This window comes from Leiobunum rupestre, chromosome 3 (genome assembly GCF_980474605.1).
Source record: "Leiobunum rupestre chromosome 3, qqLeiRupe1.1.hap1, whole genome shotgun sequence".
NCBI classification, from domain to species: Eukaryota; Metazoa; Arthropoda; class Arachnida; order Opiliones; family Sclerosomatidae; genus Leiobunum; species Leiobunum rupestre.
In genome coordinates, this window is record NC_143386.1 from 56591171 (window position 1) to 56610134 (window position 18964).

At 35.2% G+C, this 18964-nt stretch overlaps 1 protein-coding gene across 4 annotated transcripts in view; it reads right to left on the reverse strand.

The window, feature by feature from the left end:
• Positions 1–18964, reverse strand: part of LOC149952720 (neuroligin-4, X-linked-like) — a 145800-nt gene that overhangs the window by 37387 nt on the left and 89449 nt on the right. The gene's annotated exons all lie outside the window — the stretch shown is intronic.

An 18964-nucleotide genomic window follows, 5' to 3' on the forward strand; every position in this document is an offset into this window, starting at 1 on the left:
CTCTCTGCAATTTATTTTATAGTGGAACATGGTCATGATTTTATTTCGTGAAAAAACTATAATAATCATAAAAATAATGAGTTATTTTTATTATGGCTGCGCTGTATTTTTGCCCCACTCAGAAAGCTGGCGTCGTTACAACCAACAAAATTTCGGAAAACGATGAAGAAAATTACCTAGGAATATCGTTCGAAGATTTTTTCCAATTGTAACTGGTATTTTTTAAATATATAAATTTAGGTAATATTGATTGGGTTTATGATTGCGTCCACATAGAGATACCCCGGAGAATATTTTCTTGGGCTCTGAGCTTGTCGATCGAAATACGAATACGAAATAATCGTTGCATTTTTCGGTAAAAAATATCTCCTTGTCGTTGGGAAAACATTGTTGAAATGGTTTTACATATAAATTGCAAAATCTCGAGGAAAAAAAAACCGAAACGCAATGAACAAGGGGAAACTAAGAAACAAGGTTTATTTTATTCGAATTTCTAAGCTAACTCGGCATCGTCTTCCCAAACTTAATTTGCTCTACTGTTGTTCTATTGTATTTTTCTTCGGGTCAAACTTAAAACCTAAAGAAACCCGGTGAAATGGGTGAATAGGACACGATTTGGAATTCCGTTTGTATGTTTTTCTCCCCAGTGGCGTAGATTCTCGATCTGGTCCGCACGATAAGATGGAGGAAGGGAGGCCCGAGAGCGATAGGTTCGCGATGACGGAGGCCCAAGAGCAAAAATGACGCGGAAGAGGATGGAAAGAAAGAGGAGAAAAAATAGTTTCAGAAAAATAAGAGATGCCGTTTTCGCGAGTGTTTCTTTTTAGGGACGGGCTGGCAGGGATTGTAAGAGGTAGCGAGGGACGGATGCGGGGAGAGAATTAGCATTGCAAATTCGACTCGCGCGCGGCGCCCGGGCCATCGGGGATCCCACATCCGACCGCGCCAAGATTTGGCTTTGAGGCAATTATCCGTAGCTTCAGCAATCCAACATCTCGGTTTTCTAGTTTTAGCGAGGGTGGAGGGGTATTTTCTGGAGATTGGTTTCCCCCTTTTCCCCGAGCTCTGTATTCCCATCGCGCTATTATTATTATTATTATTATTATTATAATATCTACATTTTTGCAGGCGTTTCTCTCTTCTACATATCGATCGCAGCGTCGCAATAGCCTCGGGTCGGGCACGGTTCGATGGGTCGCCGACCCCCCCTTCCAAATGCCCCGCGGGTATAGCGGTGCAAAATGCTCGGTGGTTCGCCTATCCCCCACCCCTCGAATCCCAGATGAAACGTCGATTGATCCTTTCGTCGTAGATAGAGTTTTCATCGACATATAGCCTATCCTGGGACTAAATCGTCTGGAAATATATATATATATATATATATATATATATATATATATATATATATATATATATATACCACCCATCAGCATTCGAAGATTTATTTAAATGTTCTTATAGGGAAAATTCTTTCTCTGGATATCAACATTCCTAGAGGTCGGGGACGGTTAATCATTATCCATGATTAAATTGATTTTTTTCGGGGAAAAAATGTAAACAAAGAAATATACCGGTTAATATTTCGGAAAATGATTAAAAAACATGTATTATTCGTAAAATTTGAGCTTTTTATCAAAAAAAAACGTCGTTTTTCTGATTAATTTTACAAATTTATCAAAAAATTAATCGGATAATACAGAAATATAAATTACTTGATCAAAACGTTTTACGAATAATTTTGAGAGCTTTATCTATTGAATAAAAATTAACCATCCCCGACCTCTAAACATTCCTTCTTCATATGCTTATACGTTGATATATTTGACAATGTGAGAGCGCTTGGGGTGTGAAATCGGGATGGCCTTGGTTAGAGGGGCTTTTTCCCGAACTCTTCAATTACCCCTTTCCTTAAGAAACACTAACAAACATTTCTAAAGATAATCTATGAATTATTATAGAGTTCTATAGAGGATCAAATGGGTTCTGTAGTCTATAGAGTATTTTATTACAAATTCTGAAAAGAAAACCGTTTTCTCAAACTAATTCTAAAGGATTTCTATCATAAACAGGAATTGCCAACTATCATTATGTAAAATTATAAATCATAATAAAATTTGGTTATTAGTTATTGTTATTATGCGGAATATAACCTTCAAAGCAATCTTTATGGAAGACCCCTTTTTCAAATTTTCACTGTACAGTGGTGCCAAACATTTTTAAAGCCGAAAGCAAACGTTTGTGTTCCACACCAAATACCTGAGGTTATATTCCCTTTAAGTTATTCCTAAGATAATTTAAATAATTTCTAAGAAGGATTTAAATAATTTCTAAGAAGGATTTAAATAATTTCTAAGAAAGATTTAAATAAGTTCTAAGAAGGATTTAAATAATTTCTAAGAATGATTTAAATAATTTCTAAGAAAGATTTAAATAATTTCTAAGAAGGATTTAAATTATTTCTAAGAACCCGGTCCTCTGAATTACATTAAACGTCACTCGATGACTTGTTCCTAAGGTGGTGCATTCGCCATTAGCCTAGCTGATTATTATATAATATCTAAGGATGATTTCAAATAAATTTGAATGGTTTAATTATTTTAACAGAATCAGTACCAGACAATGAAATTTTGGTTTAAATATTAACCTAAAAAACAAGTTACTTTTATAATAGAAAAGCACTTACAAACCAATCACCATACATAGTAAAAAGACTACAATCATATTAAAAAAATCCAATTTATGGTGAATATATAAATATGATTCTAGTTTTATTCTGATAAATAATAAAATTCTAGATTTCCATTAAATTATAAATCATACAAAAAAAAACTCTTCAGCTCCAAAAAATTGGACTTTCCTTTCAAAGTCAGAAATTGGAGAAGCCCTTGAAATCACGAGTAAATTTTAAAATTATTATAGAAACTCCTTAGAAACCCCTTTAGACTGAAACCCACTTAGAGTTGCTATGAAAATCCTTTTAAAGTGACTAAAGAGTTGATATAGAATAAGCCATCAAAAAAGGACCAAACTCTTCAGCTCCGAAACTAGGACTATGTCAACTTTGATATAGTCACGAGTAATTTTATTAGGTTCCACAGATGCTATTAAGTTTTGGTAATAGGCCTAATAGGGAATTTATCACGTACAGCGAATTGGTTCTAGAAACCCATTTAGAGTTACTACAGAACCCCCTATAGAATGTCTATATAATACCCTTTAGAATGTCTATGGAATACCCTTTAGAGTGGCAATAGAAACATCTTTAGAATTTTTAAAGAAAATCATAGAAGACTTCTAAAGGTTTTCTAAAGAAGTAACCAAGTTCTAAGAAATATATAATTCTTCTAATTCTCTTTAGGTGTGCGTTGGGTATTAGTATTGCTGATTATTATTATTATTATTATTATTATTATTTTTAGTATTTATCATTAGAACTCTAAAGAAATTATATTAAAATCCTTAGATATTCTAAAAAAAAATACCAAACGTTTTTATAAAGAAGATTCAACGAAACGTTTATAGAACATTTTTAAAAGTTTTCCATAGAAAATTTTCGTAAGGGAATAGTAAGTGTAGGGCGCTGTTAGCTCGCGTGGCATGAAGGGCTTACCACCACCCTTCTATACGCAATGTAACAAGGCCACCTGAATTAATGGGCATATTAAAAGTTGCTACATGTCTTGGGTCCAAGGTGGGGCCTTGGGTATTAGCCTAGCTGATTATTATTATTATTTTTAATCTTATTATTATTATTATTATTATTATTATCATTTATTATTATAATTATTATTATTTTTGTTATTATTATTATTTTATTTTTACAAATTCTACATCAATTAGATTTTATATTTGAAATACTTATGCAATGGGTGATATGCGGTGTTAAATATTAAGATGTCCTTGAACTACATTTTCAAGGTCACAAAAATATGATTTCGATGTGGTTCGTTTAATCTATGAGTTTCACCCTGAGTTTAGTTTAAAATTCCTGTAGGAAATATTTTTTTTCTAACGTATTAATTGGTTTTAAATAATAACTAAATAATTAACAGCTAACTAACTCTTGAAATCGTTATTTTGTCCACTGTCTTTTTGTTCGTAAACCCTTACAAACCCTTTCTATAGACATTTAATTAAAATAGTTACATAGAATATCAAACATGATTTTAGATTATCTGTAGAAAATTCCATAGAATAGTTTCAATCAAAATCTTGAAAGTTTTCTTTAGGTAAAAGGGGATTTAAACTTTTTATAGGATTTTTCGTAATTTCTATGGTTATACTTTCTTGAGACCTTTTTTTAAGAATTTAATAGAATTTAATCAAAATTTTTTAATTATTTTATTTCAAATTTAAAATAATACCGTTTTTCTATAAAACCATCTATAGGCTATATGAAACCTCTTTCCCCTTACCATGAGATTGGGTAGAAAGGTTTTTTTACTGGAAATTGTAATTGGTGTCATTTTAAAACCTATTAAATTGTTTTCAAGATTGAACCCAGCCGTAAGCCTTCATCTCACTTAATCTCGTTTAAATAGGATTTACCTGTTCTCATATCCTCCTAACCTTCGATTTCTCCTGTCGTCTAAAACTAGGCGTCCACTGACGCTCCGACCCTATCCGCGAGCCTTTCCTACGAGACGTAGAACCTAGCTGATGGAAGGCAGGACCGATAAGTTACGAAGAGCCCGTGGTCGTCTAACTTCGCCGTCTTCTTAAATTTAGACCTTATTAATATTAAACAGGTAGATTATATTTTGCTTCCGGGGTTGTTCAAACAACGACGATGGATAGCTCGCAATGTGGGGTACATTCTGCGCCTTCAAAGAGCCGGCACCTCTAACAAAGGCTGTAGATTCTACCCGAGAACTCCTTCCGAATATCGGGAGAAGATAATACGACAGAGGAGGCTAACTTCACGCAAATAAGTCGCGAATACTCGTCTCGCTGCATTTGCATATTCAGGGCTCTCCTCCCTCTCATCTCTTCTGGCTGGTTTCTCCTTCTCATCTTTTAGCTCCTCATCTACATCTTTGTATAAATCATCGGTATAGGTGGAGCTACGAGTCAGAAAAGTTGCCTTTCCTTCCTATTTTCCCTCCTTCTCGGTGAAACATTCTTGGGCGCTTAGTCTTTCATTTAGGGTCTCTCCCTAATTCCTCGAGGAATAGCTAAGACTGACGTATTTTTTATCAGTCGCTAGATGCCGCCACCACCCTCGCGTTTTCCTACTTACATTTTCTTCTTTCGTGCCCTTTATTATTCGCGCGGTTAACGCTTTTTATCCTTACGCTTATAGAAATATTTTGGAAAGTTATAAATTGAACAAGGTTGGTATTGTTTTAGTGCCTGTTTCATTTGCCAAATGGAATAGGAAATTTATGATCGCGCAGAATTACATTTTACTATTTTTGAATAATAATTACTGCGTAATAAAATGCAATTGGGTTAGAATTATCCAATTTTATACTTAATTGCCTTTGTCTACCCTATTACATTTTTCACGGTTTGAATTCCGATTAGTAAACCAAAAGTTAGTTACCTCTTTATACTCGAAGGTGTATGAAATTTTTTTTTGTTTAAAGATGAATTTAAATTGATAATTAAAGGGAATAGGTATTTGGTGTGGAACACCAACGTTTGGAGCTCTGGCTGCTCTTGCCTTTGGCTTTAGAAATTTTTGGCGCCACTGTACAGGGTAATTTAAAAAATTGAAGGGGTCTTCCATAAAGATTGCTTTGCAGGTTATATTCCCTTTAATAAACCCGATTTGATTGTGCAATTTATCTGAATGAAGAATGGTTTTCACTAGGGCATAAACAACACGATGGCGAGCGTAAGAAAATCTCCGTTAGGCTTAATACAATTTTTTTTGTTAAAATAAATATCACCAATACATTAATTTTTGTGCTATTTATTTTAACTTAACGAAAGTGCCATTAAGACTTTTTTAATCGTTTTTTTGCGTCAAAATTCGCCGTGGCGGCGTTGTCCCAGTTAGGCCTAATACAATATTTTTGCGTCAAACCTCGGCGTGGCAGCGTTGTCCCAGTTAGGCCTAATACAATATTTTTTTGCGTCAAAGTTCGGCGTGGCAGCGTTGTCCCAATTAGGCCTAATACAATATTTTTGCGTCAATGCTCGGCGTGGCAGCGTTGTGGTCTTAGTGAAATGCATCCTTCAAAGGCGCAACTTGTCATATCGTCGTGCCCATATTGTTTTCTGTTTCCTTTTTCAGGCTGAGCGAAAAGTTTTTATACGACGATAACTTTCGTCGCATCTTCGTGACACTGAACTAAGACGATCCTTCGCGTCGTTGGTATAGAGCCAGCAGGGATGAAGAGTCCGTAGAGACTACATCCTCCTCATCCTTTTGGAATCTCGAGAGCAGAGAGGTGTCCCCCCGCTTGTTAGTGTTTGCCGGCATCCGTGCGAAAGTAGCTCTCTGATCATCATCCGCGTGCCGCCGAAGCTAGAAGTAATAAACCAATTGGACAGCGACTTCGCCTCCCCTCATCCGCCCTCCTTGTCTTATTTGCGAATATGTCAGTGGGCTTGCCACTTTTCCGCCTCTTGATAAGATGACAATGAAAGAGGGCTAAATTGAGTTTTTTCCCTCACATTTTCTCTTCGTTCTTTCCGGCTTATTTAAGCGTGTCCGACAGATTATCACTGCAGGATGGAGTTGTCAACTTTCCCGTCGTCATCTCTTTCATCCCTCGTTCCATTTTTAAGTCACCCGAGACTGCCTTCATTTTTATTTTGACGCCTGATTGCGGTTTTCATTATTAATTAGGCTTCGTCGCGTTTTTACTGGTTTTGTTTCATTTATTCGCAGTTAGAGCCTAGCGCCGATTTGATTTGGGTCGGTGGCGGCGTTTCTCGAAAATCAGCCGGCGGCGTTGAATTTTTTCGTTGGTGGCGGTGGCGGCGGCGCGAAGGGAAAAAAGTTTCTCCCCCCTTTTGGAAATTTGAGAAAAAAAATCCAAAATGTTTTTGAAGGAATAAAAAGTAAAGTTACTTAGAAAATCTCAAAAAAAAATTTGGCTTTGGGACCATAATTTATCGGCGGCGGCGTCGGCGGCGCACTGAGAAGTAAATGACCGCGGCAGAGAAAATATCGGTGGCGGCGGCTAAGCTCAATTCGCAGTTCCTGGTAGCTTTGCGTAACTGATACGGGCTCCTCTGTTAATTTCATATTATTATTATTTAAACCTCGTCCTAATGGCTTTCATTTCACCGTATACAGCTATTCCAAAGAGATCTATTTACAAATTGCGTACGGAGAAACCAATATTTAGATAAAAGTCCTTGGAGGTTCGATTTCAATGACTTTATTTATACTAGATGGCGCCAAATTGAACCTTTTGGAATGGAAGGGATTAAATACCACGAAGGAAAGATTAGAGACAACTCTGTCTTTGAGGTATGAAAGGTGGTTTTTGATACGAGACGCTAGCGCCTTCTACCGTCGGTTGTTATTTTTAATATTTTTGGACGGCTTTTAGAAAAAAATGTGGTGAAAAATCGGGTAGCGCCATCTAGTTATCTTACGGATAACTACCATCCCAAAGTGTAACCCACCGATTTTGTTCAAACTCGGGGGATTGGTAGACCTTCGTGTAACTTGAAAAATCCTAAAGGGAATTTATTCAATGGGCAACCGTTTTGCCATGGCAACGAAAAATGGTTGTGACAACAACAAATGGAAATTTTCCCATTGAAAATAACATGGGATTCTGACCGATTCCTAGGACCCCCCTGTGAAAAATTTTAACTAATTTAAAAATTTCGAAAATGCCAAAAATTTAAAAAATTGATAAAAATTATTAAAAAAAACATCAAAATTGATCAACTTTTGATCAATTTGAGGTCAAAATCAATGGGAAAATTTAATATTTTGTGTTGTCAAAAACATTTCTCGTTGCCATGGCAAAACGGTTGCCCATTGAATAAATTCCCTTTAGGATTTTTCATGATACATGAAGCTCTACCAATCCCCCGAGTTTGAACAAAATCGGTGGTTTACACTTCGGGATGTCTCCTTGTGAGTTGCCCCTCCTTTTCTTTCCTCCTAGTAAATATGGATTTATATTAAAAAAATAACTTATATCAATATTATCAGCGATGCTTAATGTAAAAATCTTTAAACAAATATTTACCCATTTAAAATTCGGAATAAGAATGGTCACGAAAAAATTTAAATTTTTTTTGCGGGTTTTGGATAATTTTAATTTTTTCGTTTCTGTTGTTAAAAATATATCGGTCTATAAAATATTTAGCCCAGTTAAAGGGTCACAAAATACCACGAAGTAAGGAAGGGGAACAAATAGGTGAAATTCAGGGCGAAATTTTAATGAATTTATATACCTTTAACAGAGAGGTGTACAATATTAACCAATTATACGTTGATTATATAATAATTTACCTTTTATTATACGGCCTAGTGTCTATTGAAGAAGGTTTTAAAAAAATTTGCAATAATTTAAGCTTTTTTCGTGTGTATGCGACTATGCCTAAAGAACTAAGAAACTCGGTCTTTTGGCTAATATCAAAGTGTAGTATCTTGTATATAGCGGATATACCTAATTATTAAATTAATTCAATTAATTAAAGTAGTTTTGACGACCATAACCGTCGAAAACCACAGTCAGGGTACCATGAGATAGTATACCAAATGTGGTCGACCTAAGTTGAAAACTGTAGATTCATATAGCGGACAAACATATATATATATATATATACAAACACTCATCTTTATATACAGGGTGTTCCCTAAATGGTGGTAGGACCGAGCGTCTACAGATTATTTTAAGACGAAAATGTTCTATGGTATTTTACTTAACAATTGATGTTTAGTTTAAAATAAGATTTTAATAGCTAAACGTAAATTAGCTGTTTTCGTAACTTCGAAATGGTGGCCGAAATCGGAAAAGTGCCAAAGAACATTTTCGTCTTAAAATAATCTATAAAACTCGTAAACGCTCGGTCCTACCACCATTAGATAATATTGGAGTTTGGTTATCGTAAATAAGAAACGTAAAGTCATTTCAATTTTAATGAAAGGGCCAGCGATCCTACTTTCTTTTCAATCGTACGAAGAAGTATTTAAAGATGCGGAAAAGATGGAGAAAGGTTTGCTTTTGGGAGCAATTCGCGAGCAACATCCTTCCCTCGCTTTACTAACTGACATAAACAATAAACGTTTTCCGCAAATGGTTTTCCATTTTTTCCCCTCACCGATCCGAGCCGGAAACTCCTAAAACGAACTCCCTAAAAATGTCAATGCGGGGTTTCGCTCCTTCTTAAAGAGCCCTCTTTGCTCGCTCCGAGGGGAATCGGGCCCCTTCTTCCGTTCCGGGAGTGTATAAGCCCCCTAGTCAAGCTCCCGCGTGTATCGTTGGGGTTTCTTCCCCGGGAATTTTTTCCAGCGCGCCGATGCTTCAGTGCAGAAAATAGCCAACAGGGGGCGGCCCTCGATGATTCCGCGTGACGGCACCTTTGCCAAATTGCCCTGGGCAACTTCTACCCGCTATATAGCGCGTCCTGTCGGTGCTTTCCGCGAGACGTTGGCCGCGACTCTAGTATAATAAAATGCGACTTGCATAATAAAGCGTCTAGGGTCGCGATCCCCCTCGAACACCGAAGTCGGGCTTCCCCTCTCTCTAAAACGACATTTCCTTACCATTTTTATACCCTATAGCTCAAACATGGCCGCTTCTTTAACAATGTGTCCGAACGAGCGCGGTTCTTTAAATGGTCTTCCGCCTTCCACAGAGCTGCCAACTAAGTACGTATACGTTCTCATTTCGACTGCTATTTGCGTCCAGGGATTTACCAGGGTTTTTTTTTCCGTCAGGGTCGTCTATGTGATGTATTTCCCTATTCTACATACCAGCCTTGTATTACGCCTGGGCTTTGTGGTTTGGAAAATTCTATAAAGGTTTTTTTCTCCCCTTTTTGGTTTCGTACGTACGTTTATGATACCTTGTGACAGATGTTGAACCACGGTTTCTTTCCGTATATAAGATAATAGTCTAAGGCCATGCGTATAACTTCCGTAACTAACTTGTAAGTGAAGTGTACCTAAAGACGGATCTGGTCGATTTCGAAGTATATACATACCGTTTCTTAGCATATCATAATGAGTAGACACGGAAGAATATTAAATCTTCTTAGAAATAAATATTCGTCTTAAGGGGGAAGAGTACAGTGGCCATTGTCTAATTTCGCGCTATTTCAAGCTGAACTCTTTTAATTTTGTATTTTAACTTATAAAATTAATATTTAAGTGTAGAACAGCCTCTTGTTTAGTGCTTAAAATAATTTTGACAATTTTATATTTTAAAATAATTAATTTATTACGTTTTAATTCGGACCCTCGGAGCTAAACAAGTTGGGCAAGCACCCAAACTACCCTTTAGGTAGGACCTTATATCTCGTTAACTATTAATATTATAATTATAAAAATTATTTTAAGCACTAGAGGAAGGTTCAGCCTAATAAGAATAATATAATTCAATTATGTAATTGTTAAAACAGAAACTTTCAGCTTGAACGAAAAAGAGGCTTTTACTGTAATCTTCCCCTTTAATATACTGTTCGTGTTATTCGCTTGTAATATGTTTCTTAGCAGGCTCCCGCTGATTTTTATATAAAAGTTTTGTAAATTAAGCGTAATACAGTAACCTTTCAAAATTGATACATCGCGAAATTAAAAATATTCTATTTCTACACTTTACATCGTCTGGCAGAGTAAACATATTTCGTAGAAAATATATGGTAAAAATATATCCACATATTTGGATTTTAATTTTACATCATCTGGCGTATCAGAGAAGAATAATATCAACTTTATTTAAATATACAAGTCGTAAGTTATTAAATAATCATAAGTTAATTGGCTTAATCAATGGCTTCAAAAGTCGCTTGATGACTTAGGCCTAAGGTGGTGCCTTGGGTAATAGCCTAGCTGATTATTATTAACTTGTGATGATAAATAAATAAGTTGTTTTACTCTTTCTTTCTTCCATATTTTCTTTAGGCGGATATCTATCTCGTAAATATCACTACGCGGTGTTATTTTTGGAGAAAAATTCGCAGATATTTTAATCTAATGTTCATTAGTCAGCTAGAATAATACACAAGGCTCCTCCTTACCGCAAGACTTTTAATGACATTAATTCAGTTGCGTAGGAGGGTGGTGGCAAGCTCTTCATGCCACGCGAGTCAAAAGCTCCCAACACTCGGGTTCATAAATTCCACACAAAACGCGTCTAAATCTCAAATTAAAAAAAATACCTTCAGAAACACGACTCTTATTTCTAATAGCCAGTTTTATGTTCTGATGAACCATTTTGCAAAGATAATTGTTAATTTTAAGTTTTAAAGCGATAAAATGTTGAATACCTTCCTCTTAATTACGAGTATGTGATCGTCAAAAAGTTGGCCCAGACCTTTGCTTATGGGGACCTTATGATAGGCTTATGCTATTACCGTTAGCCTCAACAAGGTTTTATGGAAATTAGTATAATTAAAGATCAAGTTTTAGACTTGGCCTAGACTGAAATATTCCCGAAAAATAAAAATATGATATATTTAAAATTAACCAAATCTTATTATTGTATCATATTTTGAGACTTAACATATCATTAACAGAAGTCTTATTCATATCTTAAATAAGTTTTTATTCCTACGTTACATTTCGATTTAAGTCCTAGATAAGTTTTAAAATTGACTGAAATAAAGAGAAAATAGGGATGCAAATTTCCATCTTATCGAAGATTTGAAAAAGTCTCGAGTAAGGTTTAAAATTAAATGTTTGTCGATAAAATACCTGCAAGTTAAAACAAATCCTTATTTTAACTTTATTAAAGTGTTTAAGTCAGTTTAAAAATAGAGACTATATGTATATTGGATTATGTATTTTAAATTCTAAATAAAGTGTACTTCAAATTCCAATTATGGACTAGTAATTTTGAAAAATTTAAACTTTCTGTTTGTATTGAGCCGAATTTAATTTAAATTAATTTAATTTAATGTAAATTAAGATTTAGCAGCCCTTACCAAAACAGGAGACTTATTTTGTAATGTAATAAGCATCAATAGGATTAAATAGTATTTTCGACAGAAATTAGTTTGAAAGGAAGATTTCAGGCTTAAGTTTTGCTCAAAATGAAATATATCTTGAATTAGACAAAATTTTACACTCGGATAAGACTTAATTATCTCTTAACATTAAAGTATAAAATTCAAATTCAACTTCAAATTTATTTTTGGCTTTGAAAGTTTTCTCATTAAATAGATATTATTAAATAAGATTAGTATACGCATATAATGGAAGTATATTAGGAAAAAATATATCTTTAAAGCTTAAATCAAAAAACAACTTGAATTCGGTTGTAGATGAAATAAAAAAATGTAGTGTAAAATAATCTAATTTTATCTTCAAAATAGTCTAAAATAAGATTGACAATACAGTCTGTTAGGACCGAAATTTGAGTATTTTGGGAAAAATACAGGGTGTTTCAAAAGGTTTTGCAAAACTTTTAAGGAGTTGTAGGGGGTTAGTTGAGAAATATGCCTGTTTTTCCCCTATTTTCCTATGATGAGTTAAAAGAGCGCCAGAGAGCTTCAAAGTGTGGTCTACTAGCCCCTGGAGGTAGGCTGTAACAAGCGCAAACCCAAGCAGCAGGGACTCTAAAATCCCGTTTAAGTTACCTTTTTATGCTGGTTACCTCGATTTGTTTACAAAGTCGTTTTTTAGCTATCACACGAACCCAAACATTAATATTCGCATTTCCCTGCTGCTTCGTTTTGCGCTTGTTGCAGCCTGCTTCCAGGGGCTAGTAGGCCACACTTTGAAGCTCTCTGGCGCTCTTTTATCTAATCGCAGGAAAATGGGGAAAAAATAGACATACTTCTCAACTCACCTCCTACAACTCCTTAAATTTTTGCATAACCTTTTGAAACATCCTGTATATCTTTAAAATAAATATTAAATGATTCTTGAACTAGGTTTAAAAATGCATCCTAATCTTTACCGAAAAAGGAGTTCTATTTTAGGATAAGACGAGGATAATTAAGGTCCTTAATTATCCTCATCTTATCCTAAAATAGAACTCCTAAAATAGAAATCTTATATTAGATTTAAATAAGCAGATATTTTCAAAGCCTCAAAATTTAACACATATAATAAGATTAATCACAAGCTCACGGGTGTATAATATTCGCAAAGTATGTATATTTCACAGAAGTCTAATTATATATCTGAAATATGTATTTTTTTACGTAACGTTTCGATTTATTTTTAGACCCAAATAAGTTTTAACATTGACTGAAAACATGGTTGCAAATTCCAATTTCATGTAAGATTTTAAAATGTCTTGAATAAGGTTTAAAAGAAAAGCTGGTTTTAACCTTGGGAGAGGGTTTAAAGGGGAACCATCAAGCTTTAACCAGTTAGATAGCCCTATAGCCCATGAAAAACTAAAATTTATGGCGAAAACCGCATCAAAAAATATTGAGTGGTTAATTTTTAATTAAATAAAGAAATTTCGGGAAATCGAAAAGCGTGCGTCCGCCGTGACACCTGGTGAGAAGTCGGTGAGACAGAAAAACAACGTAAAAGCGCGCGCTGCTGAAGATGCCAAAAATATGTTTTGCACGCGCGGCGCGTTCCAGTTATAAGAGACTTAAGCCTAAATTGCGCGATTTTAAAAGTTAGGATAGTTCGCAAATCGCTCATACGGGGTTAGGGGCGCTGGCGGCAGCCCCTAAGATGGCGGCGAAAATTCAAACCCAAACACCTGGCGTTATTTTTCGTTTCAACTTTTTGGGCCAAAAGCTATTTTGTCAAGACAAAAAAGGTACGTGTTAGTATATTGAACGTCTTGTTAATCTTTTGATTCGGAAATAAGGCCATATTTGGAAAAGCTTGGCCGTTCCCCTTTAAAACCGCTTCGATTAGTTAGATACTAAATCGTATTTTTATTTATGATAAAGCCTATTTTTTTATTTTAGTTAAAATAAAGACTCTCTCGATTACAAGTTATTGACTGTTTTTAGTTAATAAATCCCTAACTTCATTAATCCGTAATTTTGAATCCTAACTCAGGTCATTGAGGGCCTTAATTAGATCTGTTATAAGGATGAATATGGGATTGAGACAGTTTAAAGAAACACATATATTGGAGTTTATTTTGTTGGTGTGTGTTTAAAACTTTTCTTTTTCAAGGTAAGGTAAGGATTTTGGTAAGGTAAGGATTTTGGTAAGGTAAGTGGGAAACCGAAGAACTCGGGGAAAAACCCGTCTAACCAGTGGGGGTAGAACCATTGAATTGGGAATAATACTCCTAGAATTAAAATTTCGGTTGCCATTGTTACGCGGGACCTGTTCTGATAAGACTGTACGAAATTCATCTTTATAATTAAGCGGTAGCGCCATATATATTTTGTAAAGTTACATGGCTAAAAATAAATAATTATTAGCTAACTCACCGTAACTTGAGTTAAAAAGGATCGTGTTGACAGAATAAAATTAATTTTAAACAACTTCAAAGGTTTGTTTGTTACGAGAAATCATACATTTCAATTTCGCATCAGATTCGCGAAAAAATTCAATTGCAATATAGTTTCCACAACTTGAGACAGATGCCGCCGCGGTAGAACGATAAAGTTGAATAAGTCTCCTTATTGAACGAAAGTGGTCCCGGGCCAGCCAGATTTAGTTGTACCTCTATTTATTCCCAACTCAATGGGTAGAACTTGCAAACTCAACGCGTTATTAAGAAAAGATACAATCATACAATTGACGCGGGGTTGATATTACTAAGGCGAAGGGGTTAAATGATAATCAAAAGTTAGTGCTTGGTGTGTACTATGGGACTTAAGTGTTGTAATTCGCGTTGCAAACTATTTAATAAATCAGTCCACTCCGTCCTCGAATCCTATCATGTTGTCCGACATGAGACCTACATATTAATATCTTACGAGTCGTTTTCCCCCAGCTTAGAAATGTTTGTCCAAATGGCGAATATTCTCTGGAGACATGGGATTCACTAGAACCTAATCCCGCCCAACGCTATTGTCTCGCGCGTCGTCATCGCGAATGATGAGTTATGTCGTCTGCTAGGATTACCAGTTTTACGCCTGGACTACGAATTGAACCGTATATATTCCTGGTTTAATAATGTAGTAGAGGCGACCTCGTACTGATTTCGATCCCGCTAATAATAACATCAACCATAGTCTAGCGAAAATCCGGGCGACTGTTTCGACCGAACCCTGCGAGCGAGAGAGTATAGATTACCTCTGAGTCGGTTTAAAGGGCAAAATGATGTCGCCTTTAAATTCAGGGCTAACTGATTGACGAATGGCGACCTGACGTTGATAACAGCGCAGTATTAATATTCAAAATCGACCGTACTCTAAACAACGTTCATATTTTGTATTATAAATCAAATGGTAATACGGGTTTCCGTTTCCGTAACGGTGGTTCTGCCCAACCCGCGTAAAGCTGCCCCCTTTGACCTTCTCGGTTTGAACCCCCAAAATGAAATATGATTTATGGGTACCGTATAACGCGTGATTGTCTCGTAACACGGAATGCGAAACCGGATGTATGGTCCAGCTAGGTTTCCCACGCGAGGATCTATGTTTTTTTTTGTTATTTTGGAAGTTTTACGTATTAACCGTAACACGCCCTCTTTAGGTCAGTCGTGGAAACGATTTTCTCATTTTATGGCTACGATCATTTGGGACTTTGTTCGATCTGTCGAAATTCGAAGATGAAGATAAATTGAGCCTCTATATTTTAATTATTGACGTTTTCCGGTGCATATGTATACACGGGGTAGGTACATTTGTTCGAATTTCAATTGTCCGAACGGTGGAACAAATGTTCGAATTTCATTCGTCCGAACCGCCGAAATAACAAATGTTTCAATTGTTCGAATTGGACAACTTGTTTGTTTCATTCGTCCGAATCGGTAGCATCAATTGTCCGAATTCTGTCGCTAAATTAGTATTTGTTATTGCTGTTTTTTTGGTCCGGATTTTTTTTGGCCGATATAGTAAGTGGGAATTGCGTTGAATGTTGTGGATATTTTAGGTTAGGGTAGGTTCACGTTAATGTTACTATTTTCTTATATTTAGAGGTCGGGGATGGTTAACTTAAATTCAATAGATAAAGCTCTCAAAATTATTCGTAAAACGTTTTGATCAAGTAATTTATATTTCTGTATTATCCGATTAATATTTTGATAAATTTTTAAAATTAATCGAAAAAACGACGTTTTTTCGATAAGAAGCTCAATTTTTACGAATAATACATGTTTTTTAATCATTTTCCGAAATATTAACCGGTAAATTTCTTTGTTTACATTTTTCCCCGGAAAAAATCAATTTAAACATGGATAATGATTAACCGTTACCGACCTCTACTTATATTAACAATATTTAAAAAAACAACCAATTCCTAATGTTCGAAAAAACGGACAAACGATTATTCGAACAAATGAAATTCGCCGGTAAAGTTAACATAAATTGAACGACTAAATCATCAACAAAAGTTCTGATAACTTTTTCGGGCAAATGAAATACGTTTTCGGACATACGATTCTGTTTTCCGGAATTCGGACAAATGATCATTCGGACATTTGTACCCCCGTTCGGACGAATGAAATTCGAACACATGTACCCAAATCGTATACAGTCCATGATTTTAAAATGATGTGTATAATTTATAGGTTGTAGCTCTTATTGGTTGTTATTTTATAATATACTAGCTGAGTAAATTGGGGTTTAGAAAACGGGAACCAAATGCACTTTACTGCTCCGGCCGGTTTCCAATCAGTCTTAGCTTCGCAATAACAATTAATAAAGCGCAAGGACAGTCACTTAAGACTGCGGGAATTCATTTAGAAAACCCATGCTTTATGTGGCGTGCTCAAGAGTTGGAGCTGCAAATAACCTGTACATACTTACTCGGAGAAACTAAAAATATTGTGTACAAAAACGCTTTATCATAATTACATCTTAAACTAATCAAAGAAATCAAATATATGTTAATATTGCACTAATAAACGTTTGCAATTTAAAAAAATGCCTATTTACTATTTAAAAATAATTCGGCTGGGCTTCTCAGCTAGTTGAGTAAATTGGGGTTAAGAAAACGGGAACAAAATGCACTTTACATTAAATATGTAAATTAAATTATTTTTAAATAGTAAATAGGAATTTTTTTAAATTGCAAACGTTTAATAGTGCAAAATATCATATCTTGTAATATTAACATATATTTGATTTCTTTGATTAGTTTAAGATGTAATTATGATAAAGCTTTTTCATACACAATATTTTTAGTTTATCCGTTTGGAGTAAGTATGTACAGGTTATTTGCAGCTCCAACTCTTGAGCACGCCACATAATGCATAAGTTTTCTAAATTAATTCCCGCAGTTTAAAGTGACTGTCCTTACGCTTTATTAATTGTCATTGCGAAGCTAAGATTGATTGGAAATTGCAGGCGTTTAAAATCAAATGGCATATCGGTTGGTATTATGGGTATGCGTGGAATGAATACGGCCCGGGCAAAGGTGTCTGCGTGACACAGATAGAGAGGGGAGGGGGGGGGGGTCTGAGAAAAAAGAACGAACGCAAGCGAAAAGGGTCGAAGGTCGTGCCATGCAGCAGCTAAGTGAGGCAATTAGAGCCAGAGCTATAAACTCCCGTGTCTCTTAATACCCGCGTCTCTTGACAGCGTGAGGTCAGGGGTTACGGTCTTGCGGTCACCGGTTATTGGTCCCGTGGTCAAAAACTACGAAGGTTAGCAATATATATATATATATATATATATATATATATATATATATATATATATATATATATATATATATATATATATATATATATATATATATATATATATATTGCTAACCTTCGTAGTTTTTGACCACGGGACCAATATATATATATACAAACATCAGATTTTATATATATAGATTTCGGTTGTTTTTTCATATTTTCCAAAACATAATAATAACACAGTTTCAGCGAATTTCTACCGAATCGCAACAAAGGCCTAGGCTTAAGGAATTATTTTAAGTTAATTAAAATGGTAAGTGAAGTATGTCAAATGAAATAATGTAAATCGTTTGAAACTAATGATTATACTTTTAATAATACTTCGTTGACCAAATCAGTACCTAATTGTAAACACAGATGGCGCCGTTAAAAAGTTAAAAGTGCTTTAAGCAATTTGGTATCAAGCGTTGGATAGAGACGAAGTCGTACGCGTTTTCATGAGTTGCTGAAATGGTATGTTTTAAATTCAGGGCTGGATTAATCATTAAACGAGATAAGCAATTGCTAAGGGCAACAAGAGAATTGGGGCAACAAACTTACATAGTAAAATTTTAAGAAAATAGAGGGAATTTCCACTCTCAAACACTGGCAACACTGTCTTCGAGGTTGAAGTTTGATTAGTGGAGATTTAGTTATCAACTTTTGTGAGTGACTGACAAAAATTAATTTCCCAAACTATAATATAGTTTTACCTCTCCGTTTTACAATCACCATGTCTGTCTGTCTGTCTGTGGGTATGTCTGTCTGGGCTGCGAACGCGTACGCATTTTCGGGGCAAAGTGTAATCACTGAGTTCGCAGTTTCTTGGAATAGGCGTCTCAATAAAAGCAGATCAGCGAATCCCCAAGGAGTAATAGCACTGAGAGCGTAGAATGGAAAGTTAGGTTTTATTTAGTCCTTGTCTGTTGGTTTTGAAGCGGTGCCGAAAACAAGACCTCATTTTAGGTGGTAAAAGTTATATAAAAGTTTAAATAATATAAAATTTTACCTTTATATCATATAATATTTATTATTTACTTTGACCAGGACGAACACGTGTGCAAAGGCTTGTCTCTTTTGTGAAAGCATGGTGAAAGTGAAACTCAAAATCTATTTAA